This window comes from Arachis hypogaea, chromosome 14 (assembly GCF_003086295.3).
Source record: "Arachis hypogaea cultivar Tifrunner chromosome 14, arahy.Tifrunner.gnm2.J5K5, whole genome shotgun sequence".
In the NCBI taxonomy this organism is placed as follows: Eukaryota; Viridiplantae; Streptophyta; class Magnoliopsida; order Fabales; family Fabaceae; genus Arachis; species Arachis hypogaea.
Genome location: NC_092049.1, coordinates 132,818,845 through 132,846,735, shown reverse-complemented (window position 1 = coordinate 132,846,735; position 27,891 = coordinate 132,818,845). Strand labels below are relative to the sequence as shown.

The 27,891-nt window shown below is 31.3% G+C and overlaps 3 long non-coding RNA genes across 8 annotated transcripts in view; 2 read left to right on the top strand and 1 right to left on the bottom strand.

Moving 5' to 3' along the window:
- Positions 1–3,703: 3,703 nt before the first annotated feature.
- LOC112743238 (uncharacterized) lies at positions 3,704–5,274 on the top strand. Its single transcript, XR_011871891.1, has 2 exons — positions 3,704–4,805; positions 5,051–5,274. It is a non-coding gene; the product is annotated as an uncharacterized lncRNA (long non-coding RNA).
- Positions 5,275–6,134: 860 nt separating this feature from the next.
- Positions 6,135–27,891, bottom strand: part of LOC114925157 (uncharacterized) — a 34,571-nt gene continuing 12,814 nt past the window's right edge. For 5 of the 6 annotated variants that reach the window (XR_011871399.1, XR_011871402.1, XR_011871400.1 and 2 more), the window contains 3 exons: positions 13,669–13,727; positions 10,387–10,445; positions 6,135–6,530 (listed from right to left, as the gene is read on the bottom strand). This is a non-coding gene — a long non-coding RNA (uncharacterized lncRNA). Of the gene's footprint in view, positions 6,531–6,598; positions 8,010–10,386; positions 10,446–13,668; positions 13,728–27,891 lie in introns of those variants that run through there. The other variant, XR_011871404.1, reaches the window with a different exon arrangement.
- Positions 8,642–9,612, top strand: LOC112744245 (uncharacterized). The gene is made up of 2 exons (XR_003172720.2): positions 8,642–9,120; positions 9,217–9,612. It is a non-coding gene; the product is annotated as an uncharacterized lncRNA (long non-coding RNA).

Genomic DNA, 27,891 nt, shown 5'->3' with positions numbered 1-27,891 from the left:
TTGTAAAATAAAGTTTATTTCTTCAATAATTTATTTTTTAATTTGTTTGTATTTCTCAAAAAAAAAATAACCGGAAAAACATTATGATACCCTAAAAATTTTATTACGGGAACAAAATTAGTATTTTTTTACGAGATATATTTGTAAGCTTTATTTTTTTTATATTTGTTTAAAAAATTGTTTGATTGTGAGAGTGTTCGTGTTTTTTTTAATAATTATACAAAAAAAAATAATAATGAATTAATATAAATATATTAACATTTGTAAAATATATGTTATAAACATTAAAGTCAGCTAACAGTATAAAATATATATTAGAATATAAATACATATTTATTATCTATTATATACTATTAATTTTACAATCAAAATATGTCACATATCACTTTTTCATTGCAATTAAAATCAAATTTTTCTCTCCAAAATTAAAGAGCTCTCTCTCTCTCTCTCTCTCTCTCTCTCTCTCTCTCTCTCTCTCTCTCTCTCTCTCTCTCTCTCTCTCTCTCTCTCTCTCTCTCTCTCTCTCTCTCTCTCTCTCTCCTTCACTCATTCTATCTCTCTTATATATCATTATCAATTACTAATTATAAATTTGACTGTACCGTTAAAATATACAACATGGCATTCGCTAATTACAGTCAAACAAAATTAAAATTTTAAAATTGAATATAGCTATATTATATATTATATTTATATATTACTAACTAATTTAATAATTAAAATGTGTCACATGACACTCTTTTATTAAATTTAGAGAAAATATTTTCCTCTAAAATTACTAAATCTCCTTCTTACATTCTCTTATCTACCTCTTTTTTTTTTCTATTGCTCTCTATCCTTCGCACTCTATATATAATTTATAATTTATATTAGAAATTTGACAAATTAAAATGTGCCACCAAATATTCTTTTATTGTAATTAAAATAAAAAATTTTTTAGCTTCCAAAATTAACAAACTCCCACTCCCATTCTTCTTTTTTATCTTTCTCTCATTCTCTATTTTTCTCTACCATTTTGTTCTACAAAAAATAAAATTAACAACATAATATAATTTAAATAAAAAATCTTATTATATATATATTTTTTTATTTAGCTTTAAATTTTTATTACTTATCTTTTTAATCTATGTTTTCACTTTTTTTTTCAAATATTTATTATATATAATTTAAAAAAATACTAATATTGTGATTAAAAGTTAGAATTGATATAAATTTTTTTATGCTAATATCTAATTATATTTATATATATATAGAGTAACAAATATTATTTTTAAATAACAAGCATAAAAATTAATTATTTTTATTTGTGTAACAAACTTAACACTTAATTAAATATAAGAGTATACAAGTTAAATTCTTTCAAATTTTAGATAACGAATGTTAAAATTAATTATTATTAAAAAATTAAACTCTTTCATATGAAATACTAAAAAACTTATTGTTAATTTTGGAAGCTAAAGAAAAATTTTATTTTATTACAATAAAAGAATATTTGACGGCATATTTTGATTTGTCAAATTACTAATATAAAATATAAATTATATATTGAGTGCGAATGATAGAGAGAAACAGAAAAGAAAGAGAGATAGATAAGAGAATGTAAGAAGGAGATTTAGTAATTTCGGAAGAAAATATTTTCTCTAAATTTTAATAAGAGAGTGTCATATAACACATTTTAGTTATTAAATTAGTTAGTAATATATAAATACAATATATAATATATAGCTATATTCAATTTTAAAATTTTAATTTTATTTGAATGTAATTAGAGAATCCCATATTGTATATTTTAATTGTCAAATTTATAATTAATAATTAATAATGATATATAAGAGAGATAGAATGAGTGAAAGAATGAGAGAGATAGAAAAAGGTGAGAGAGAAGGGAAGAATTCTTTAATTTTGGAGAGAAAATGACATGTGGCACATTTTAGTTGTAAAATTAGTAGTATATAATAGATATAATAAATGTATATTTATATTTTAATATGTATTTTATATTGATGGCTAACTTTAATGACTAATTTTAGTATACACATAGTATAACCCTTTATTTAGTGAAGTTTTAGTCTTACATGGAATGGTTAATTTCATTGAAAAAAACTTCTATTATAAATTTTACACAAAATCAATTCTGCAATCAAATCACAAAAATTTATTGAATGATTAATTTACAAAGAAAAAGAGATTTCATTATTTGAACCTAAATTTAAAAAAAAAAAATTGTGATTGTTTAGCTTGAATTTTGGTCTTTTTAAATTTATGTTTTTTTATCTCTCTCACACAATTACATATTGACATGTACTTTTTTTTTATATTATATAAAAGATAACCAATAAAATATAATGGCATAAAATATTTACAAAGACACTATTATTAAACATATTATAAACAATATTGTCAACATATTAAAATAACAAAAAAAATACTTTTTAATTATTAAATTTTCTGATATGTTAATTAAGTTATTAGAATTTTATTAATATACTTAATTTTGCAAATGTTAATATATTTATATTAATTCATTATTATTTTTTTGTATAATTATTAAAAAAAACACTCCCACAATCCAACAAATTTTTAAACAAATATTAAAAATAAAGCTTACAAACATATCTCATAAAAAATATACTAATTTTGTTTCCTTAATAAAATTTTTAGGGTATCATAATGTTTTTGACGGTTATTTTTTTTAGAGAAATAAAAACAAATTAAAGAACAAATTATTGAAAAAATAAACTTTATTTTACAATCGTGCCCAAAAGAATTATTGGACCTTATACTTGAGTTTTTTTATTTTATTTTGCATAATAGTTTAATAATATTTTTGTCCAAAACCCAACAACACATAAGATAACCTTAAATGACAATTCTATCCACAAGGTAACTTCCTAGTAATTATTGCATATTCATTTAACCCCTTAGAATATTGGAAAGTTGTAAAACCAAACCCACCAACTATTATTATTTCATTTGAAGGTCAACTCTTAGCCATCTTTAGTCATTAGTATTCTAGTCACCAGAGACTTCACCTTTTATTTATTATGTATTAGTGTTAGAAAATTTTAAATTTTAAATTTTAATTTAGTTATTCTATTTTTTAGATTTATTTTTAAATTGAAAAAATACTAAATATATTTAAATGTGTTTGTTCTAGTTTTTTTTTAAATTAATATTAAAAAAACTAAATAAATGACAATATTTATAGAATATTTAGTTGTATTATTTTAAATTTTATAAAAATAAAATATATAAGTCCTACTTTTAAGAAGTTATTTTGGAAAGTGTACAAAATAGTAAAGTTAGATTTATTTAGTATTCCTATTTAATTCAATAACAAATCACTCTAAATTAAAATTTTTTATTCAATATATTTTTTATTCTCACATTCTAATTATTGATGTGATTCCCTATTTTTATAAGATTGATTACGAAAATATATAAAAGTGTTTACTATGATATCTAAAAATTATTGTCTGATTACTACAAAAAATAAATAATTAATTTTAAATCTAAAAATATAAAAATTTAAAAACTTAAATATTTAAAAATAATTATAAAAAATAAATTAAATTAAAATTAGACGCTTGACCATCTATAAAATAGGAGATCACATGTGAATTGTCACAACTCACAACGCACAACCCTAACCAGTAACCACATAACAAAAAGAGAAGGAGCATGGAGAGGAAGCACATGGGCATGAATGACATCCTCTCTCGGGAGCTCATTCACCGAATCCTTCTAAGGGTACCCGCCAGAGACCTGTTTCGCCTCAGATTCATTTCAAAACTTTGGCACTCTCTCATATCCGATCGAGACTTTGCGGAATCACATTACGACCTCAACTCTGCCGCATCTTCCCATTCACACTTCTTCTTGGTTAAAAACTGTACTCATGCTTGGTGTATTCAGCTCGACACGCTATTTGATGTTGCAGCAGCACCACCAACACACAAAGAGGTATATCTCCCTTCCAGCAAGAGGCCATCATTCCCATGTTCTCTTTCTCGTACCATGGGATCCTGCAGAGGCTTTGTTCTCTTAAACGAAAAACCAGATTTTCTTGTTATATTTAACCCAGTGACTGGATCCAGCAAAACAATATCTTACTCACATATTAAGGTCCCGCACCATGATATAATTCGATATGGATTTGGTTTTGATGCATCACGAGATGACTATTTAATAGTTCTATCTTGGCTTGATAACTACATGCAACACCGTTTAGTTTGCTTTTCGTTGAGAACCAATTCATGGATTAATCTCGATGCAGCACTCCCCAAATCCATAAGTAGGTGGAAGCAGCAACTTTCTGGGTGGTTCTCATTGGTTGTGTTACTCTAGTCAAGATTACATTGATGATGGTATTCTTATCTTTGATTTGAAGGAAAGGAGTTTCTCAACGATATCTATGCCACAACAACTCGTAGGGGATTATCCCATCAATCTCACCATATTAGGAGGGTGCCTAGCCTTGTATTCGTATGACATTGACAACCATAAAACTGAGATATGGGTTATGAAAGAATATAAAGTGCCGTCATCTTGGATTTTAATATATGAGATTCCTTATGGTATGCCTCTATGCATATCGAATGGAAGTGACATTATTGCGCTAAATTTTACTCCGCTGTATTCCAATGTAAGGTTTGCCAAATATAACGTCAGTGGAGAGCTTCTAAATTATTCTCCTCCACCTCGTTCTCAATATGATTATTTCCCTGAAAGTTTCTGTGTATATACAGAGAGTCTCTTGCCATTCTCCAGTGACATTAAGAATAGGGATAAGAAGAAGAAAACTGGTATGTAAACTATTCTCCTATGCTTTGCACCCTATTGCTTTGTGATTATTGAAAAAGTACCAAGCAAGATGCATCATGCATAAAGTTGCATTCAGATATGAGATTTGACTATTGATGGTATGAAATTATAATTTATCATTAATCACTTTCTTGCTTCTTATAGTCCAGTCTTATGGTGAGACTTAAGGTTTAGCTCTGTTCTCATGTCTAAAGCCGTGACCTTTACCCGCCGATCTTCTTTGCAGGCTAAGAATGTTTTGAACAACATGATGTTGCCAAAGTTTAGAATGACAGTGGGGTCAAATAAAGGAAGAGAATATGGAGCAAGCATATTAGTGAACAACGAACATACAGGCCAACAACTTAGAGTTTGGAAGTATGATTTTCTTTTACAAATTTCGCATTGTTAGCTATGCTGTGGACACTAATTAAGTAATAACAGTCTTGTGTAGCTGTTTCTTTCCCTGTTTCTCCTTGGCTTCTATCCAAGTATCATTACAAAAAAGACTACTTAACTTACTAGCTCCTTCCATTTTCATTTGGTTGTTTAATAGCTTAAATGTTAAAGAACAATCCTATGTCAGAATCTGCTGTCTCCGCATTGCTATTGATCCTTGTATCTGAGACCTTTTCATAGAACCATTATTAATTCTATATCATAAAAACTAGTCATACTTTTGTATGAGAAGAATCTACGTTAGTTTTATACTATCTGGTGTGAGGTGCTGCAAGGTGCATTGGCTTTTAGAATTTATAGCACACTGAGCATCAAGTTAACTTTGTTGGGATCTTTAGTTGAAAATTTTTGAAGTTAAAGTTCTTAAAAAACACTAAACTTTCTTTTTTCCTCGGTTGTAGGAAAAAAATGTCTTTTTTGTTATATATCTTTTTTATATGATCTTCTTGTTTGGGGAAATTTACATAGATGCTTTTCTTCAATTTTTCTTCTTGTCCAACTAAGATATATGAATCAATATCTTGATTAAATGGCTGCATATTTTGATGCAAGAATGGAGCATTTTATTTGTCGTTTCAAGAGCTATAGATGAGGTGGAAAATGTGATAAAAACTATTTTTAGTGTGTGAAGGTAAAATTGGACTTGCCTTTGACAAAAAAAACTCCGGAAAAAATACATGTTCAAGATTTCAACTTATGATTATCATTTGTCAGCTAACTTTTATTAAAAATACAACTTAAAGAAGAAAAGTGATTGAATCATGTTATTGTAGTAATAGTAATATATGTGGAAATAGATTTTCTTAAAATTTTTATGGTAAGATGTAATTTTTTATTGTTTAATATTTTTATTTTTAATTCTACTTAAAAAATATAAAATGAGCAACCATGCTAGGTTTATATTAAAATCTAAGGAATGTTAGGGGCCAGCAATTTTGGTGTTTTGTAATCATTAATTGGCCATCAATAGTATTTTTAATGGTGTGAGATTACATCTAATGGTAAGAGATCACTCACTTTTATTTTGATGGTTAAGTGTTGGCCAAAAAACATAAAAATTGCTGGCCCTAGACTTTTCCTTAAAATCTATTACTAAAATTAATCACTAATATAGAATATACAAATACACACTTAAAATTAGTTAATCTATCTTCTATCTTCTATTAATCTATTAATATATAATAGGAGTGTAGTAGTGGTCTTTGGTTGACATGTGGAACATCATTTGCTTGACAAGTGTATCTCCTAATTCAATGACATGTGGCAACCTAATACAACACAACAAAATGAGTCAATATGTAGAGTAGTATACCAACCCAGCCCAACCTCAATGGATATAAATCAAAGATTTCAAATTATAGTATAAAAGGTATTGACAAATTATAGTATAAAAGGTATTGAAATAGTTTCTCACCAATAAACACATAGCAATTTAATTTTTCTCAAAGCTGCGTAAAAATGTCTGAAGGGTATGATATGCTAATGAATGTCAATGCCAAGAAGCTTGAATGGAAATTTCAGATGTATGTTGTTCGTATATGGGAAAATCCAAACAGGTACAACCAAAAGGAAATTAATAGCATAAAGATGGTACTTCAAGATATTAAGGTAAGCTGTTAATTTTATTTACTTCATTTCAGTTCGTTGTTGATCAATGAGATTCTTATGGCAAATGAATTTTTTTTCCCAGGGAGGAAGGATCCAAGCGTCAATCAATAAAGGTTTATTCAAGAAGTGGAGGGGTTTTTTTTTAGGAGTTTAAAATGTACACTATGAGTAACTTCATAGTTGTGAACAAGATGGAGAAGATTAAAACAACAAGAAATCGGTGGACTTTGAACTTTTCCCACAGAACAGTTGTGGTTCGCGTGGAAAATCCAAGTTTTTCTCTCGAACCCTTCTGCTTGAAGCCTATCCCAGAGCTCCTTGCTGCCGAAAAGCTTGATGATTCTCAACTATTGGGTAAGCAACTACTTTGTCTGTTTCTTTAGATAGTAACCATCCTTTCCAGTATCTTTCATATTGTGACTTATTTGGTATCATTCATTGTTCGTTAGACATAATCGGGGAGGTTGTTGGGAAGGATGACCCAAGGGATATAATCACAAGCAAAGGAAAGGAAACAAAACATATGGTGGTTGTGATAGCAGACCTAGAGTAAGTTTCTTGAATAAAATAGACAAGTTTTGTGTTGTTTGAAACAGTATACATCAGTTTAATGTGGATTTGTATGATTTTTGTGTTTAGCAGTAACAACAATCTTGATTGTGTGTTATTTGGTGACATGGTCGATCAAATAGTTCCCCATCTTGAAGATGGCAGGGTTGAACCACTAATAGTGGTGTTGCAGTTCTTTAAACCCAGCCGATGGAATGGTATGCATAAACATGTTAAAATTCCTAACCCACTCCATTAGTACAAATGGTTTGTTTACGAAAGTTGGTATGTGATAAACCCATGTTTACTAAAGGCAAAACTAATTCTTATTGTTCATGTTTTCAGATAAGGTATCGGTTCAGAGCCACTTTGATGTCTCTAAAATACATGTTAATCCTGACATGAAGGAAGTACATGATTTTCGAAAAAGGTTTGTCTAACAATCAATGAGAAGCACTTTTTTCTGTTGTGTTCCCAATTAACGACGTTGTTTAATGGAATGAATGTGCAGCTTGCTTGGCAGTGTAACCTCTAATTCGGTCAGGATTAGTCAGGTATCCGGTCATGGTGTGCAATCTGGTGCTGCAGAACTGAAAAGAGGAGGTGTCGTAGTGAAATCAATAGAGGACGCACTCAATTCAACAGAGGTCAAATTAGCTAACACTGTTACTAATAACTAAGTGTATTATGCATTCATTAAACACAACAATGATGGTTTGATACTTACACCTGGGCTTGGTGCAGGAAGGTCCTATATGGATTGGCGGAACCATTGTCTCTATCAATGCTGACAACAACGATTGGTTTTACAAATCGTGTAGGAAGTGTCCAAAGAAAGTAGAAACCCCAATTGGAAATCGATATGAATGTTCCAAGTGTGGTCACACACATGGCAGTGCATCCCTTAGGTGTGAGAGAAGACTTAATTTGGATGCCTTTAATAGATTTCAAAGAATAATGTTTTCAAGTTTCAAATGCAGTTTAATTAATATTAACTTTCTTGCATGAATTGTAAAGAATTGATCCCATTTTATTGGTCTACTAAACTATTTGGCAAGGGAATTTATTAAGAGGAAATCCTTTTTGACAATTGGTATTGCATATTTTATAATAGGTACAAGGTTGAAGTTATGGCCTATGATGGAACAGGAAGTATAACTATGCTAATGTGGGATAGAGAAACAACACAGCTTATAGGGAGGCAAGCTGAACAAATCAAGGATGAAGATGTTTGTTCAGCATATATCCCTTTCAGATATCAAATTTTTGGATTTTTTGTGCATATACACTAATTGTGATTTGTTCATTCTTTTAAATTTTCAGTGTTTGGAAGGGGAAGGTTACCCCCCAACTCTTGATAACATGATGGATAAAAAGTTACTCTTTAAAATTAATGTCAAAACAGCCAACATCAACAAGCATGACCAGGTTTACACTATCATGAAGATATGTGACGATGAAGACATTGTAGAAAAAAATTGCCCTATGGAATTCATCAGCAATCCTTCTGACGTCTTAACTGTATGTATCTTCTATATCTATTGCTGTATAAACTAATAAACATTCAAGTCAGAAATTGGCTACAATATCTAAGAAGAATTATTGTGTGCCTTTGTGTAGGAGAATGGGATCAGCAATTCAATGGATGTTTCAGCAACTGTGGCTAATCTCAAGTCTGATAATAATTCTCAGTGCTCTGTGGTGTGTATTTAAAGTTTTACATTAAACATATGAAGGACATCTATGGATAATTAGTTTATTGTCAACTAACCCAATATACACGTATGTATTCCACAGGATGTTGTGGAGGATTCTGTCACAAGCCTCAAGTGCAAGACCCCAATTAGGAGAGCTCTCAATGGGTAAAACATGCAGTGTCATTGAACATTGACAATGAAGAAGATTTCCAACTCTCCACTAACAAGTTAGGCCAAAAGGGTGGCAAGAAGAGGCAAAAGATGCAGACCATTGAATGTGATAATTAACCCTAATCAATATTTGAGTATAGTTGGGAAATTACACATGATGAGTTGCCTTTTGGTTATATAATATATCAACCAGTATTAATTTAAGTTTGCTAGCGTTTTGAGTCCTAATGTATGCCTTAATGAACAAGTTATTTGGGTCTTGCACAAATATTGTAATATGTGATAACCAGTATTGATTTATATATGCTAGCATTTTGAGTACTAATGTATGTCTTCATGGACAAGTTATTTATGTTTTTTGATAGTATTGCAGTATGTATTGTGATGGATTAAACACATGAATTAAGACTTTGGCAGGTACTAATAGCAAGTATAAATTATCAACAATGTCTATAGATTTATAAAATTCAGACGTCATACTACCATAAGCAAGGCTTCTATTTCATACTTGAAATCACAGATATAGCGCCTTATACATGTCTGATATAAATTGATCTGCATGACTATATAAATGCCAAATGAATTTTAATTGCTAGACCTAATGGATGTCTGATATAAAATGATCTGCATGACTATATAAATGCTGAATGATTTTTAACTAACACACAAAAATGAAACACCTAATCCATTTAGGACTAAATTTTAACAGGTTAAAACTTCATTAGATTTATATAAACCCAAATTGTAGTGAATAATAGTAGACTGCAATTTCCCAGAAATATAATTTTTTTCCAAAATCATGTCGTGTTTTGTTTTCTAACATTGAGAATAAGAAAGTTCACAATGGTGTGATCTGTTGACTTTATAAATCTTTGCAGGATACTCACTGCACATTGCCTAAGAACTAGACCCATGAAAGTTTTGAAGTTTCATCTATATTTCAACCTATCGATATAAAAGCATTGACGTTATTCATAGGTAGAGTGCATTTGATGTGTAAATGAATAGGAGGAAACACAAATAGATAGTCACCACAGTTAATGTTAGTGCAAAAAGTATAGTATTAGTTTAAATATGCAACTAATTTGGTAGAACTTACTTAATGCATGGCTTCCATTTAGGTGAATTAAAAGAAAAACTCCAGTGCCTTCGTCATGCCTGATAAAAAAAGGAAGGCTGATTGGTGTCATGAAAATTAATACTATCATGGGGTGGACCAAATTTAAATTCAATTAATCAATCCTGGTGATTAGCCAACAAATTTGGGCTCATCAATTATAATTAATGTATTTCAGTTACTTAATTAATATAATTAGCTTATACCATTTGATATCTATCTTAATAAAACCTTAAATAATTTCTGATATATTTGTCGTGTAGTAGATAAAACCTTATATCGTTATCTACATGTCCTAATGATTCAAACAAAGTAACATTGGATGTAGTAGATGTTCCATTACAATAATGATAGCTATTCATCTAACTTTATTACTTTCTGATATATTTGTCAGCATATACACTAGCCACTTAGCTTTTTTTGTATACTAATAAAATAATCATAACTATTTAACTTCAAATTTGCATATCCATACAATTGACTTTTGTTTTAGTCAGGTAATAATTTATAGAAAGCAATCAAGTATTCTAGGAATCCACATATGACAAGGCATCGATAAGATTGATAATCATCAATCTTCAAACTCTGGGGAAGAAATTTGTTCAACATTGACCAAGTCCAATAGTCAGGAATTCCTAAACATATGAAAGTATAGCTGCACACAAAACGTTTCCTAAATAGTGAATGGGATGCATGCATAGAACTTTGGATAGGGAGATCAATTTAGTTCGTTATGAGATATTAGAAAATTTTCCTAAATCTATGAAGCTAACTTTGAACTTCATCAGGTTCATATCTCGATGTTAGTCCTGCTACATGTGTCATGCCAATTATATTTTCTTTTTCAATTCCGAAATCAAAACATGGCTAATGACAATGAAGAATATAGCGACACCCCATGTACAGCAAAATATCTTCTCCATGGAAAAAATAGTTCGACATACCATAAATTTTTAATAAAAATATTACTTTTTTATTTAAAGGATTGATTAGCCATATTAAATTAGTTATACCTGTGAAGATTAAAATTCGTAGAACCCACTTAAAGAAACTTACTAAATACATCATGTATATAATGGCAGTTTAAGTATTACCATTTTTTTGATGCAACTGATTTTATTATTGACTTTAGTTAGCGTGTTCTCAATACATATGACAAGCCATCGATAGGATTGATAATCACCAAATTTCAAAAGCTAGGGAACAAATTTGTTAAAGTTTGACCAAGTCCAATAGTAAGGAATGCCTAAACATATCAAAGATCCCGCTGCACACAGACCTTTTCCTAAATAGTGAATGATCTGAATCTATATACCATTGGATAGGGAGATCAACTGTGTACGTTATGAGGAATTAGAAATTTTCCTCAAATCTATGAAGCTAAAAGTTTTCTCCAAATCTATGAAGCTAACTTTGTACTGCATCAGGTTCATAGCTCCATGTTAGTCCTCTGACATTTGAAGATTCAAATAAAATTGCACATTTCAATGCGAAAATCAAAACCTTGCTAATCTGAATGAAGAAGGCAGTGAGACCCAATGTACAACACAATTAGGATTGAATTATAAATAAAGTTGTGATTATTCCAAATTAAATTACGTATAAATATAGTAATAATTAAAAATAAAGTAGTTTTCAGTTTACGATTATATATCTATTAATATATAATAGTTCCTTTTTATATATAAGGTTGTGATTATTCCAAATTAAATTAATTATATTTTTTTAGATTGAAATTCGTAAAAACCCACTTAAAGAAAGTTACTAAATCCGTCAAGTATGTAATGGCAGTTTATATATTACTGTTTACCTTAGGAATTGATTTTATTAATGACATTTTATAAAAAAAATAACTCTTATAATATTGGATAAAAATATTATATAAGTAATAAATTTTATGTATTAAGAAAAGTGTTTAGGGTTTAAGTCTTAGTACTTAGGGTTATGTCTAAAATGCTTTATGGTTTATTTTTATTATTGACTTATGTTAAAAAATAGTCGAGCTGCATCATAGGTTTAGGAAGTACAATTTTTTTAGAAAAGTACAAGTTAAAAATTTTTCCTTAAAGAAAACCAGTTGTGGTTGCTGCAATTCATATGCTTTATAGGCAGCAGAACTTGAATATACAACAAAGGAAAATCTACTAAACAAGATAAACAATACCATGTTACACCATATTCAGCTAAGGCACTTTAAAATGAAACCATTTGCTAGGTTAGGGCTAGATAAAAAAATTGTGATTTAGCTTTTGAATTCCCAGTTAGGTACGTGTCCAAAAGTGCAGGTATCTATGCTAATGACCAACAGATAAACTGTTCACATGATGGGTTCACAGAGCTATGTGTCATTGGAGATGATGACACATACCTTATTAGTAAAAACATGTGCTGAGAATAGAGTCAAAGGATAAAGCAATTTTGAATAAAGCAGTTATTCCTAAATAATAATCAATTGTGAGTGATCATTGGTCAATAAAAGGTATGTGTGGATAAAAACTCGCATCAATGCAAATATACAACCGTTTAAGGAGGTTTATCCTAAGCAAATCATATCAAGTAACTGCTGGACAAAAAAGGTTTGAACCTTATTTCGAGAATTACTTTCATAAAAAATTTTCTTAAAAAAAAAAACGAAACTTAGGCTATACTTATATGATATTTCAACTAATAATTTATTAGGATGGATTACAACAGCATGTATGATATAAATTGATCTGCATGACTGTATAAATGCCAAATGAATTTTATTTGCTGGCTTCTATTTCATACTTGAAATCACAGACATAGGGCCTGGTGCATGTCTGGTATAAATTGATTTGCATGACTGTATAAATGCCAAATGAATTTTAATTGCTGGACCTAATGCATGTCTGATATAAAATGATCTGCATGACTATATTGCTGAATAAAATTTAATTAATAGTAGACTCCATTTTCCCAGAAATATTATTTTTTTCCAAAATCATGTCGTGTTTTGTTTTCTAACATTGAGAATAAGAAAGTTCACAATGGTGTGATCTGTTGACTTTATAAATCTTTGCAGGATATTCGCAGCACATTGCCTAAGAACTAGACCCATGAAAGTTTTGAAGTTTCATCTATATTTCAACTTATCGATATAAAAGCATTGACGTTATTCATAGGTAGAGTGCATTTGATGTGTAAATGAATAGGAGGAAACACAAATAGATAGTCACCATAGTTAATGTTAGTGCAAAAAGTATAGTATTAGTTTAAATATGCAACTAATTTGGTAGAACTTACTTAATGCATGGCTTCCGTTTAGGTGAATTGAAAGAAAAACTCCAGTGCCTTCGTCATGCCTGATAAAAAAAGGAAGGCTGATTAGTGTCATGAAAATTAATACTATCATGGGGTGGACCAAATTTAAATTCAATTAATCAATCCTGGTGATTAGCCAACAAATTTGGACTCATCAATTATAATCAACGTAATTCAGTTACATAATTAATATAATTAACTTATACCATTTGATATCTATCTTAATAAAACCTTAAATCGTTATCTACATGTCCTAATGATTCAAACAAAGTAACATTGGATGTAGTAGATGTTCCATTACAATAATGATAGCTATTCATCTAACTTTATTACTTTCTAATACATTTGTCAGCATATACACTAGCCAGTTAGCTTTTTTTGTATACTAATAAAATAATCATTACTATTTAACTTCAAATTTGCATATCCATACAATTGACATGTGTTTTAGTCAGGTAATAATTTATAGAAAGCAATCAAGTATTCTAGGAATCCACATATCACAATGCATCGATAAGATTGATAATCATCAATCTTCAAACTCTGGGGAAGACATTTGTTCAACATTGACTAAGTCCAATAGTCAGGAATTCCTAAACATATGAAAGTATAGCTGCACACAGAACCTTACACTAATTAGTGAAAACATGTGCTGGAAAAGGAGTCATAGGATAAAGCAGTTTAGCATAAAGGAGTTATGCCTAAATAATAATCAATTGTGAGTGACCATTGGTCAATATAAGTTTTTTATGGATAAAAACCCTAAACCCTTGCAAATACACAACCGTTTAATACGTTTAGTTTATCCCTAGGCAAATCATATCAAGTAAGATCTTATCACAAAAGGTTGGAACATTATTTTCAGAATTGCTTTCATCAAATAATTTCTTAAAAATTAAAGAGATATCAGGCTATACTTATATCATATTTCAACTAATAATTTATTAAGGTGGATTACAGTAGCGGTTTATTTGTGAAGAGACTAAGTCACCTATATTTTTAGTTACAATCACATTTTATTGGTCTGTTGAACTATAGAACATTGATTATAACAATAGAAGATTCATTAGTTCATGGTTCACTTAATTGCTTTATCAATCCCATTAGTAGCACACTTCTTGAAATATCCCAACTATGGTGGTGGATATCATATTAACAGAACTGCTATGCTATAATAATATAGATTATAATTAAAAGATTATGCTAAACCAAGTTGTTAAGTATTAAGCACTACTAATACTCCATATATTGAGAAAAGATATCTGCTAATGACATAACTATGAATCTAGCACCTTCAAGAAACATTACTTAAAAAGGACAACTTGGTGGGCTGAGTTTTCTCTTAAGGAATAATATTAGAAAAACCAATAATAATTATGTTTCTGCTTGAGTGGGATTCCAACATATTTTACCATATATCCCCTAAATTAAAATACATTATTCATATTAACTCATATTAATAGATGTTTTATATAGCTCTTTTGCCTTGCAATAAAAAAGTATTTGTTTAAAGTAACCACGCCCACGTCCTTATAGAAGGATTAAACAATTCTGCACATTCACACCATATAAACTAATTATATAAATAGGTTAGAGTAAACTGTTGTGTGGTATTCCAATTGAGTGACCATTCCTCTAAGTCACTAAACCCCATTAGCTAAACGTTCAACCCCTTTACAGCCACAATGAGTGATATCCCACCAAAAAGATGCGATCTTCCATTCCTGAGTGATGATATTATCTTGAAAATCTTTGTGAAAGCAGATCCAAAGACAGTAGGAAAGTGCAGAAGTCTGAGTAAAGCTTGGAATTCTAGACTATGCACCAACTTATTTATCAAGCAAAACTATAAGGAAACCAAAGACAAAGACTGAAGCATCATTGTTGGGATTGGGTCCCCCCCCCAAGTGATCAAAACTCAATGTGGTTTGTTCGAGCCTCAGTTGATACTGGGCGGCAGTTTAATTTCAATGTGCCGATAGAAATCAACCATTATGGCTTCTACTCGATCATAGGCTCCGACCATGGAGTCATTTGCTTGAGGATTTCCATGGGGGTCTCAATTCTAGGCTACTTATGTGGAATCCCCTCACCCGAAAGAGGCGTTTTGCACCAGACGAAGCTAGCAAGCACTGCTACCACGTTGTATCTCTTTATGCCTTTGGCTATTTGGAAGATAGTGTGGAATACCGCATTGTGCATGTACACAAGCGACACTACTCTGACAGCACCATGTCTTGGAGTATTTATAGTTCAGTGGAAAGGGGGTGGACTCATGAAGGTTCATTTGAAAGCAATGTTCAGAAGCTTGGACCCAAATCTGTTGTGGACAATGGCGTCATTTACTGGATAGGTTGGGAACGTCCTAACTTTCCTGAGCCAGTAAGCATTATCACACTCAATCTCAGGCACAGATCTTTCCATGAGGCTACAATACCTGCAGAGGTGAAATCTGAATATCATTCCCTAACTCCCTTTAAAGAAGGTATAGGATTATTAACCTATCACAATGTTGGATTGTCAAGACAGATATTGGTTTGGGAAATGAAGCAAAATGGGGAACAAAATCTTGATTGGGCTAAGATGATCAAGGTTACTGGGCTTGGAATTCCATACAGTCCTTCTTTATTAGTTGGTAAGGATATCATATCCGTAATGGAGACTAGGAATGGTTCTAACTGTTCAAATGACACTGAGAGGACTGATCTACTTATAACAAAGCTGAGGTTCATGGAAGCAAGAAGAGTCCACCTAACGCACCGATTTTGGCAAGAGCACGTTAATGTAAAGACAATCACTCTGCACTCCAATGGACTGTATATGGTTTAGTATATCTTGATGAGGGTGGGATGAGAGTATAACGATTCCGGTTATTTTGTTTTGTGCCACTTTGTACCTAGACAATTTGTCTTATATGATAGGCTTTGTCCACTTTCTTTGATTTAGGAGTTATTTCCTTTTTGTTTACAAATTATAATGTAATTTTATCAATGGGAGGCAACCATGGTAATAGGAATGGTTTATCAATTTGGGATAGCCTGAAAGATTAGTAGCTTTATTTTGCTAGATTTATTTATGTTTTCAAATTCAAGTCAATATCTTATGTATTAGCAATATATATGTAATGGTAAGAGTGGATTGAAATGATATATTTATTGTTAATATATATCTTATTCTGAGAAGTATAGTGAAATGCAAGCTAACACACCAATGAATCTTGAATTAAAAAAAAAAACACTCACTAATCTATATATTGACATAATCTAATTAAGGAAATGATCACTAATCCATGTATGACAATTATAAAACATAAGTGTTCTATCAAATTATGTTGAAACAATAATTAAATAAAACTGTGATCATTACTATTATCTTTTAAAAAGTTATTTATAATTAGCTTTTACACACAAATCGATTTTTAATTTTCCATGACCATTACTCAGATTATTTACAAAATATAGCTAGAACACAGAGAAATTGCTGTGGTCCCAAATTGAGGGGTTATGCATATAAGGGTTTAGATTTTGGGGAACTCAAATCAAAACACGAAGTTTTAGCAATATCATGTAAAAGGCAACACCAATAAATTTATACTAAGATGAGTCAATAACAAAAAAATATCATTCAACTTCAAAACTAGACTTTGGAAAAATAAATGAAATAATGGTCTTTTTATGCAAATTCTTAACACAATGCACGTGAAGTTTGGCCACTCATGAAGTTATACTTCAAAATAAGCAAGAAAACAACCTTAGTGAAAACCTGTGAGAATATTTTGCTTCTGTGGACAGATAACAAAAAATGGAGGATAAGATGACCAGCTTACTTAATTCACAGCACCAGTCTCCACACGACATGACGACCAGAACCCCCCTTACAGAAATCAGGAGCAACTCTCATACAAAAATTGCAGGTACGTAAGATATACTCTCATACATGGTTATTGAAAAATATAGGCACAGGTCACTTAGTTTATTAGTAGGAAACATCAGTAAACAAGAGAGCAAATCTTTTTGGTGTTATTAATAATAATCTTTTCCATACCACCATGTGTAGATGAAGATGAATATGTATCTCTTAAAAATAAAAGGAAGATGAACCAGCATGACAGCAATGATCATGCAAACATCACAAACCACCAAGATGTGAATTATATACCAACGGAATCAGTTCTCCAGCAAGATGGCATTCAAGAGATCAGACAAGGTAACTAATTAATCAACCAAAATAAATAATAATGTAGATTCTTTGACCAATATAAGCCACTTGGGGGGTCAATCTAAACCTTAGTAGATTAAATTTTCTTGCAAGCTAACAACTACCTTAATATATACTTCACATAGTGCTCGCTCAAACAAATATAGAAGAGCCCTTTCATGAAGGAAAGGAAAACAACATTTGCCCAGATTTCAATGTCATTGGTATTCAAAGAGAAACCAATAGTCAGGTTGGACAAAGAAAATTCCAGAATACTGCTTACCTGACAGTTTTGGCAACGAATAGATGGTTAGTAGATGCAAAGTATGCTAGGAGGGAACGAGCAATCAAACTAGCTAAGAAAAGACAGCGTACTGATGGAGCATGTCAACAAGGTAATACCCTTTTAATACTTAATTTAAGTTAGAGACTTTATTTTAACGTCTTAGTTACATATACATTAGAGGCTTTAATTTAAGTTATATATATATATATGTTCATGTATTGGATTAGATTTAAGCTTAAGAAGTATATACTTATACTGAATGCATCTGGACAGTGAGGAATCTTGGACAAACTATGGGAATTTTCCATTAACTGCTGAATGTAAAAAGCAAAACACATTAAAACCTGGGTTATATAAACACATACAGGTGCCAAAAAATTAGTGCAGATTTTCTTAATGCATTTACTTTGTCATGTGGTCAAAAAAATTATTGTTACGATAATTTTCATTCATGAAAAATATGGTGGCAGGTCCTCCATTCAGGCACTGATGTTTTCATATTCTTATCTACAGGACAGTCACAATTCAATGGAAGAAGCATGGAGGGACTTAGCCAAACAAGGGGTTCTATACCATTAAGTAATTACTATTTAGATACAGATTTAAAAGGCTACAGAATTTTTTTCAAAAAATACTCGGGTTAACCTTGAATTCGTAATGCAGGCACTATAGATTGCGTACATAACAATGCAAAGAAAATGTATGAAGAGGATAAGGAAAACAGCCTTTATTTTGTTAGTAATGGAAGGAATGTAGACCTAGCCATAAGGGTGGGAGAGAATGTCAACAATGGACAGTATAATCTGAATGAGGTTCCCCTTCAATCAACCGATACATTAGCACAAGAAATTCCAATGATAGGTAATGAAATACATTGTAAACAATTCACCAAACACTTATCTACCAGTACATATCGGGTAAACAAATTAACTTTTGGATATTTAGACCTTGCAAAGCATGCTAGGATGAAAAGAGCATCGAAACGAGCTCAACAAAAACCTACCAGTGTATCTCAAAGTAAGGAAGGTAAAATTTATTTTGTATGACCAGATAACATTCAACCTGAATTGCTGAAATGATATATAGATAATCAGGTTTTTGGTGCTCTTAAAGAGAACCAATTTGTATCTCAATAAAAGAGAGATCTATTTTTGGTTAACAGGTACAGCAGATATAACTATATCGAACCAAAGCAACATGGATTGGACTGCAATTCAATGTAAGCTAAATGAATTAAATCTTTATATTATTACTTTAAATTATGCAAGAGATAATTATAGTTAATGATGGAGACAGTGCATTTCAAAATACAGATTCAAGTGGTCCAAGAATAATTCAAGATAGATTGGACTCAGTTCAATCTAGCAAGACAAAAATATCAAATACTATTAGTGTGAATAGTATGGCGGATAATAAAGCACAACAGAAGAACTATGCACGAGGTACATGAAACACTGACCATCCTTTTTTTTAAAATATAAATGAGGCCATACTTCTTTTTTATGAAGATAATGTTGCCTATATGTGTACTAAAACTATCAAACCAAACAGAAGAATTTAGAAATGCCAGGAGGAGCAGAAGGTTAAAATTAAATGCTTCAAGACAAAATGAGACCAGAATCCACAACCAAGGTATTCATAATTAATTCTTTTAAATTAGGAGTTAATAATATATCTATATGAAATTAAAATCATACCCAACCAACCACTTTTCTGTGTTGTGGATAGTATTTTTCAATGCTTAGGATCTGTTCGAAATTGGTAAGGACAATTGTTTGTTATTTTAGATATATCCTCCTATAACTATTCATAGCCAGTTTATGAGTAATTGACTAAGAATCAAATAAACATAGAAGTCAGTGTTCATTTTCTGATCATATTAATAATAGGATTAATGAACAACAGTCATTAGGTTATGAGCAGATTTCTACATTTCGTCTATTAGTAAGAATGTGTCAATTATCAATAAATTCATTAACATAAAACTAACATTGTGAAATTTCTTAAAATGATGTAGGTACAAGATCTGGCCTAAGATCTTCTAATACCACTAAAAAAAAAATCTAAAGAAGGCGGTACGTACTAGATAAAACATGTTTTACTGACACAAATATAAAAAATCTAAGACATTCCTAATAATATCGTATCGACTTAATTAATCCTTCTTGCTGCTTGCAGAGTATGTACACATGGGGGATGCAGTGTATGAATGTGAGCATTGTAATGCTCTTTTCTGGTATGACGAAAGGTCAAACAAAAATTAAAACACAGGCCAACCTAAATTCACTCTATGTTGTAAAGGAGGACAAGTCCAAGTTCCACTTACAAGAAGCTCCTAAAGTGTTGTATGAGTTGTTATACGGTAATGGTCCAAAGAGCAAGCATTTTCGTGAAAATATTAGATCTTACAATAGCATGTTCCAGTTCACATCCATGGGCACGAAAATAGATCGTGGCAGGAATAATTCCAGAGGACCACCAACTTTCATTCTCGTTGGTGAGAACTATCATTTAATGGGTAGTCTCATACCACCCGAAGGAAGTATGGCCAAATTTGCGCAATTATATGTATTTGATACACAAAATGAAGTCCAAAACCGCATGGCTGCCATCAGGTTTGTCATCTTTTGATTAACGCATTATTAATTAAAATTTTCACAGCCAAAACATTGTAATTTATATGCTGCTATTATAATATTATACTTGATTTGCTGCCGTAGGGGTGAAGAGAACAAGCAGATTCATGAAGATATTGTAAGAGATTTGAAAAAAATGCTTGATGACAATAATATTTTGGTCAAGGCATTTCGTACGGTCAGGGATTCAGTTGCTAAGGATTCAAATAACTCAATCAAGCTTAGGCTACTCGGCAAAAGAAGAAAGGATGGTAGAAGATATAACTTGCCCTCAACCGATGAAGTGGCTGCTTTGATTGTTGGAGATTTTGATATAGATAAGACTGATCGAGACATTGTAGTTGAGACACAAAGTGGAAGATTGCAAAGGATCAATAAACTCAATCCAGCTTATTTGGGATTACAATATCCTTTGTTATTTCCTTATGGGGAAGATGGTTACAAAGAAGATATACTTCTTAATAAGCGGAATCATAGTGGTGGGAAAGGACGACAAGAGGTGTCATGAGGGAGTTTTTCGCATTTAGGATTCAAGAAAGATTAGCTGATGGATCTCCCCTCTTATATGCAAGAAGACTATTCCAACAATTTTTGGTTGACGGATATTCTATGATTGAATCAACAGGTTGAACTATATACGTCAAGAGCAAGATAAATTCAGATGTGAAATGTACAAGGGAATAAAGGAAGCAGTTTTCAGTGGAGAAACCACACCATCATCATGTGGCAAACATATTATATTGCCTTCTTCATTTATGGGGGGTCCGAGATATATGATACATAATTATCAAGATGCAATGGCTATTTGTAAGGTGGTGGGTTATCCTGATCTTTTCATTACCTTCACATGCAATCCTAAGTGGCCTGAAGTTGAAGACTTTCTAAAGAACAGAGAGTTGAATCCCGAAGATAGACCTGACATTGTTTGTAGAACTTTCAAGGCAAAACTAGATACTATTAAAGATATTAGAGCCAACAAGATATTTGGAAAGTGAGCGCAGGTAAATTTTACTAATCTTACTAATCACAGTCACTAGAAACCTTTCATGTTATCAATATACGTATTATTACACATACACTATTTAATTAAATTTTCATTAATGGATTTTGCAGTTGTTTACACAATTGAATTTCAAAAACGTGGATTGCCACATGCACATATACTACTATTTCTCCATAAGGATGACAAATATCCAACAGCAAAAGACATTGACAGAATTATATCAGCTGAGATACCAGATAAGAAGACAGATACAGATTACTTTGAAGCAGTGGAGAAGCACATAATGCACGGCCCATGTGGTTTGGTTAAGAAAGATTCACCGTGTATGGAGGATGGTAAATGCATTCGTCACTTCCCTAAGAAATTTGTTGATAACACAACCGTCGACGATGAAGGTTATCCGGTATATAGACGTAGGGAAGATGAAGAACAATTAAAAAGTCTGGCATTGACCTTGATAACCGTTATGTGGTCCCTCATAAAGGCTCTTACTTATGAGATATGGGGCTCATATAAATGTTGAGTGGTGCAACCAATCAAGGTCAATAAAGTATTTATTCAAATATGTGAATAAAGGACATGACCATGTCACAGCCTCATTCTATAAAAGTGCTACATCAAACACCGAGTTGGATGAATACGATGAAGTGAGCATGTATTATGATTGTAGATACATATCTCCATGTGAAGCAGCCTGGAGAATTTTTGGGTATAACATCCATTATAGAGATCCTTCTGTTGTGAGATTAGGTTTTCACTTACCCGATGAACAAAATGTGATATTTAAAGACCATGAAAATTTAGATGATGTGGTGAAACAAGCATCCGTCAAGGAATCTATGTTCATTGGATGGTTTCAAGCAAATAGGGGTTATATGGAGGCTAGGTCATTGACATATGCAGAACTCCCTACAAAATTTGTATGGAAAGCAAAAGAAAGGGTGTGGTTGCCTCGAAAAACACATAATGTTATTGGAAGAATCTTCTTTGTGCCTCCAGGTTCGGGTGAAAGTTACTACCTCAGACTACTCCTTAATTTTGTGAAGGACCAACTTCCTATGAAGATATCAGAACCGTAGATAGTGTTGTTTATTCCTCATTTAAAGAGGCATGTTATGCACGTGGTCTTCTAGATGATGACAAGGAATATATTGATGCAATAGAAGAAGCTAGCCATTGGGGATCTGGAGCGTATCTGAGAAAGCTCTTTGGTACATTTTTATTTTCTAATTCAATGGATAGACCAGAACATGTATGAGAAAAAGCATGGACTCTACTATGTGATGACATACTTCATAGGCAGAGAAGACTACTTGATAATCCAGGTATCAATTGTTACTTCAAATCATGTTTATCATAATTAGATATTTTTGCTATCTCAATAGGTAAAAAATGATATTTTACTAATTAATCAATAAATTTTATCACAACAGTTTTGCTATTCCATCCAACCACAATATAATAATGAAGTAATTTTCATGAATCTGTATATTTGTATAATTGTGTAATGTTTAATCAAAATACAGTTGCAATAAATTTATAGGAAAATAAAGTAAAAGGATAAACAATTAATGGTGAGGGATAGGAATTTGTGACAAATATATCATTAACTTAAAAAAAAGGTTCTTATGCTAATTAGACTAACATTTTTAATTTGTAATAAATTGTCCTGTCCTGGAAAATTGTGTTATCAATTGTAAGTCAAATCAGATACTTAATACGGTCAGCTTGGCTATTACAATGCTTATATAAGTCATAGAGAAATTTTTCCACACATAGGTGAGTTATTACATTGCACTGATTTGGATTTTCCTGTTATGCACGCAGATTTAGTTCTTACAGATGATGAGTTGAAGGAGCTAACACTCATACAAATTGAAAATATGCTAAACAGTTACAACAAGAGCCTTAGAGACTACCCACCAATGCCAGTACCAGATATGAGTCAATGTTCGAACCATCAACTAATAGCAGATGGCGTTAACATGTTAATTTGTGATGAACTGCGGTATGACAGAAGGCAACTAGCCACGAATCATATTACTTATCTGCAAAAACTGACAGATGAACAAATGATGGTGTACGAAAAAATAATGGAGGCAGTTCATAGTGGGAAAGGTGGAGTATTCTTCCTGTATGGTTATGGTGGGACTGGAAAAACTTTTGTTTGGCAAACATTAGCTTCTGCATTAAGATCTCGATCACAAATTGTACTCACGGTTGCATCAAGTGGGATAGCATCACTTCTATTACCCGGTGACAGGACAGCACATTCACATTTTGTAATCCCACTCAATTTGGATGAATTCTCCACATGCAATATAAGACACGCGAGCGCCTTGGCTGAATTGTTGATAAAAACAAAACTAATAATTTGGGATGAGGCTCCTATGGTAAATAGGTACTACATTGAAGCTCTTGACAGGACGATGCGAGACATTCTAAGAGTCAAGAATGTGAACAGTGAAATGGAGCCATTTGGAGGAAAGACAGTCGTATTTGGAGGTGATTTTCGACAAATACTACCAGTGATCCCAAAAGGAACTAGGCAGGAAATCGTTAATGCCACAATAAATTCATCGTATATTTGGAATAGCTGTCAGTTGTTGACCTTCACAAAAAACATGAGATTGAGAGTAGGTGATTCTACTGAAAGGTCGCATGACTTGAAGCAATTTGCTGATTGGATTCTAAGTATTGGTGACGGAAGTTATGGTACACCTGAAGATTTAGGTGAAAGAATTGAAATCCCAGATGACATTCTGGTAAAGAACTGGGATGACCCAATAGAGGCAATCTGTAAGGTAACCTATCCAGAACTATTTTCAGGGGAAAATCTTGATCAACATATAAAAGACCGAGCAATACTTGCACCAACATTGCAAGTTGTGGAAGAAATAAACAATTACATGATGAGCTTAAATCCCACTGAAGCACATACCTATTATAGTTCTGATAAGGCATGCCCAACAGAGTCTAATAATGATTTACTGGCATCCATACACACTCCTGAGTTCCTGAACACAATCAATTGCTCGGGTGTTCCAAACCATCAGTTGACATTAAAGGTTGGAACCCCTATAATGCTACTTAGGAACATTGATCACTCGGCAGGATTGTGCAATGGTACACGCTTAGTTGTCACCATGCTTGGAGAACACATCATAGAAGCACAAAGCAGCACAGGAAAAAACAAAGGACAAAGAGTGTTCATCCCAAGAATGACTTTAAGTCCATCCGATCATCGAATACCATTCAAATTCCAACGGAGACAATTTCCTATAATGGTATCTTATGCAATGACAATAAACAAAATTCAAAGTCAATCATTGTCAAAGGTTGGACTCTTACTCAAAAAGCCTATTTTTACGCATTGTCAGCTATATGTTGCAGTTTCTAGAGTCACAAACAAAAGATGACTTAAGATACTACTAAGTCATGATGAGAAGAAAAAGAATGAGACGGATAATGTGGTATTCAAAGAAGTCTTCAGGAATGTTTGCTAAATGCATCAATAATGATCTTTGATATAAAAATGAGTGAGTTATTTCTGAAATAATGTAACCAAACTGAATCATGGATCTTCAGCACTTTGTCTGGTGGTAGAGAATGTTTCTTCAAGACACTAATCAGTTTGAATCATCTCCATGCACAAATCAGGTACTTAATACTATTTTGTCCGACATATTGTTAGTATGACCATTAGCAGCATTTTCCTTAAATCCAATTATTCCTCGAAACTTTCATGTTTATAAAACTAAAGAGGATGAAACTATGCCTAAGTTGCACATGTTAGATTATATGTCTTATATCTGAAAAGGATAAATGAATTATAATTGATATTTACTCGATAATAAGGATAACACCCTAAACTTAAGTATCATCACAAAAGAGATATAACACAACAAAATAAAAAACTAAATAGGTTAAACTAACCTCAATCTGTGTCATCCATCACAGAGGTTACTCCCAACAAGATACTTCAGTCTTCAGTAATTAAAAAACCAGCTTATAATCAAATCTAGGAACTTGAAAAATAAATTCATATTAGAATTACATTTAAATATTTTCTTTGTCCACATTGATTAGCAACATTGATTAGCAACAATAGCAACATTGTAACCAATAAACTTGCAAAAGCAATAGACTGCAGTAACCAATAATTTTGAATTCTAATGTTAAATGAATATATTTGTACTTGAAAGATAACAAAGATAAACATAAATAATATCAAATCATCAAAATCACTATAAGGAAAATATTATCCTTATTCTTAGGTAAGTGAACAATGGAAAACTTGAACGTTGTCAGCCTAAATAGTTGCTTAGATTGTGATTTTGCAATATATATATAAATTTTAAGCCACTGAATATTTTGAGGCAAAAAAGATTGACATTAAGAAAAGAAAAAAACCTAATGAATATCATGAACGAAAATTTTTCACCATTGTAAATTAAGACTACTCATACATCAAATTAAAGAGCCTAAGGCCCAAAACAACAACAAAATGCAAGAAATATAATTAAGCGTATATTCTTATTGGAACATCTTACCAAAATATGACAAAAGATTATATTCTTGAAAAAAAGATGTGGAAAAAGAATATCTTGCTAAACCAACCTGTTATTCTCCCATTAGTACCAGATTCATACAGAAAAAAATGCACACTAAATTTAAGAAGTAGAAGAATCTTTTTAGGATTTCAAACAAATTAACTACCATTTGTAAATTCTTATTGAAATTAAAAATATACAAACGGACAGGATTCACCATATTATAAGAAATAAGAATATTTCACAATGAATAAATTCATATGAAAGGAAAATCAAATGGCATATAGGACAACTCATTTTTTTAAGTTTTCATTTTCTCAACTGAGTAATAAATTGAAGACTAATTAGAAGATTGTCATTAAGTATCATATTCTGCATCTAAAAATTCAGTCTCTATCAACACGGCTTAGCAGAAGTTATCAAAAGAACACTAGAAAAATCATAAAAAAATTAAAATTAAAGCAAATGTGCTTTATAGCATTCCTAACACTTAACATAGTCAGGCCTAAAATGAAAAACATAGAAATCCAAAATTGTAACAAAGAAAATATACACAAAAGATATTGAAAATTAAATAAAATATAATAGAAAACCCATAAAAGGTATACCCTGTTGATATAATAGGCACCAATAAAAAAGCAAAATTGATCCCCTAACCAAGGATCAAGATACAAAGCTTTTAACATAAAAACTTAATGCAAAGTTCAAAATAACATATAAAATCAATGTCCAAAACATCTAAAACTTTTGGATAAATATACAAATCACTCACTTGGATCTTAAATCTTCTTGAACATCTCAACTTCAGCCTCCAGAACAGTATCTTCTTGGATTTTACTATCTCTCGCAAGTCCTCTAATCAGAAAAATATAAAAAGTCCCTGCAAAATTACCAAGCACCATAACAGATTTTCACTATAAATAATAAAAAAATAAGCATATTAAAAGTGGCGCATATAATATTCACGACCTCATAGTGATTGGATTTAGTATAAGGGCTCAAATCTCTCCCAGTTTTTCCATGTTAGCACTTTAAAGTAAGTCCATAATGATATGCATATAACCTCATAGTGATTGGATTTAGTATAAGGGCTCAAATCTCTCCCAATTTGTCCGTGTTAGCACTTTGAAGTAAGTCCAGAATGATATGCATATAACTATACATTGAAGCTTATTACTGAAATATAAGTTCAAACTTCCATTTTTTTATTGGAGCAAAACAAAAAATAAATTAAAATTAAGTGTCATTTTGTTAACTTGAAACAAAAGATATATTTGAACTTATTAATAAAGAGGAGAGCATAAATATATTTTAGTGTTAAATCCAATTAATCAAAACCCAACTGATCAATTAAGAATTGCTAACAATGTGAGGATGGTGCATATTCAAAATATAAATATATTTTAGTGTTGGATCTAATTAGTCAAAATAAAATGATATAACATTCAAATATTTTTATCCTTTCTTCTCTACATGTCATATTATTTTAAAAAATATTATTTCAAAACTCAATTCAAATTGTTTATTAAT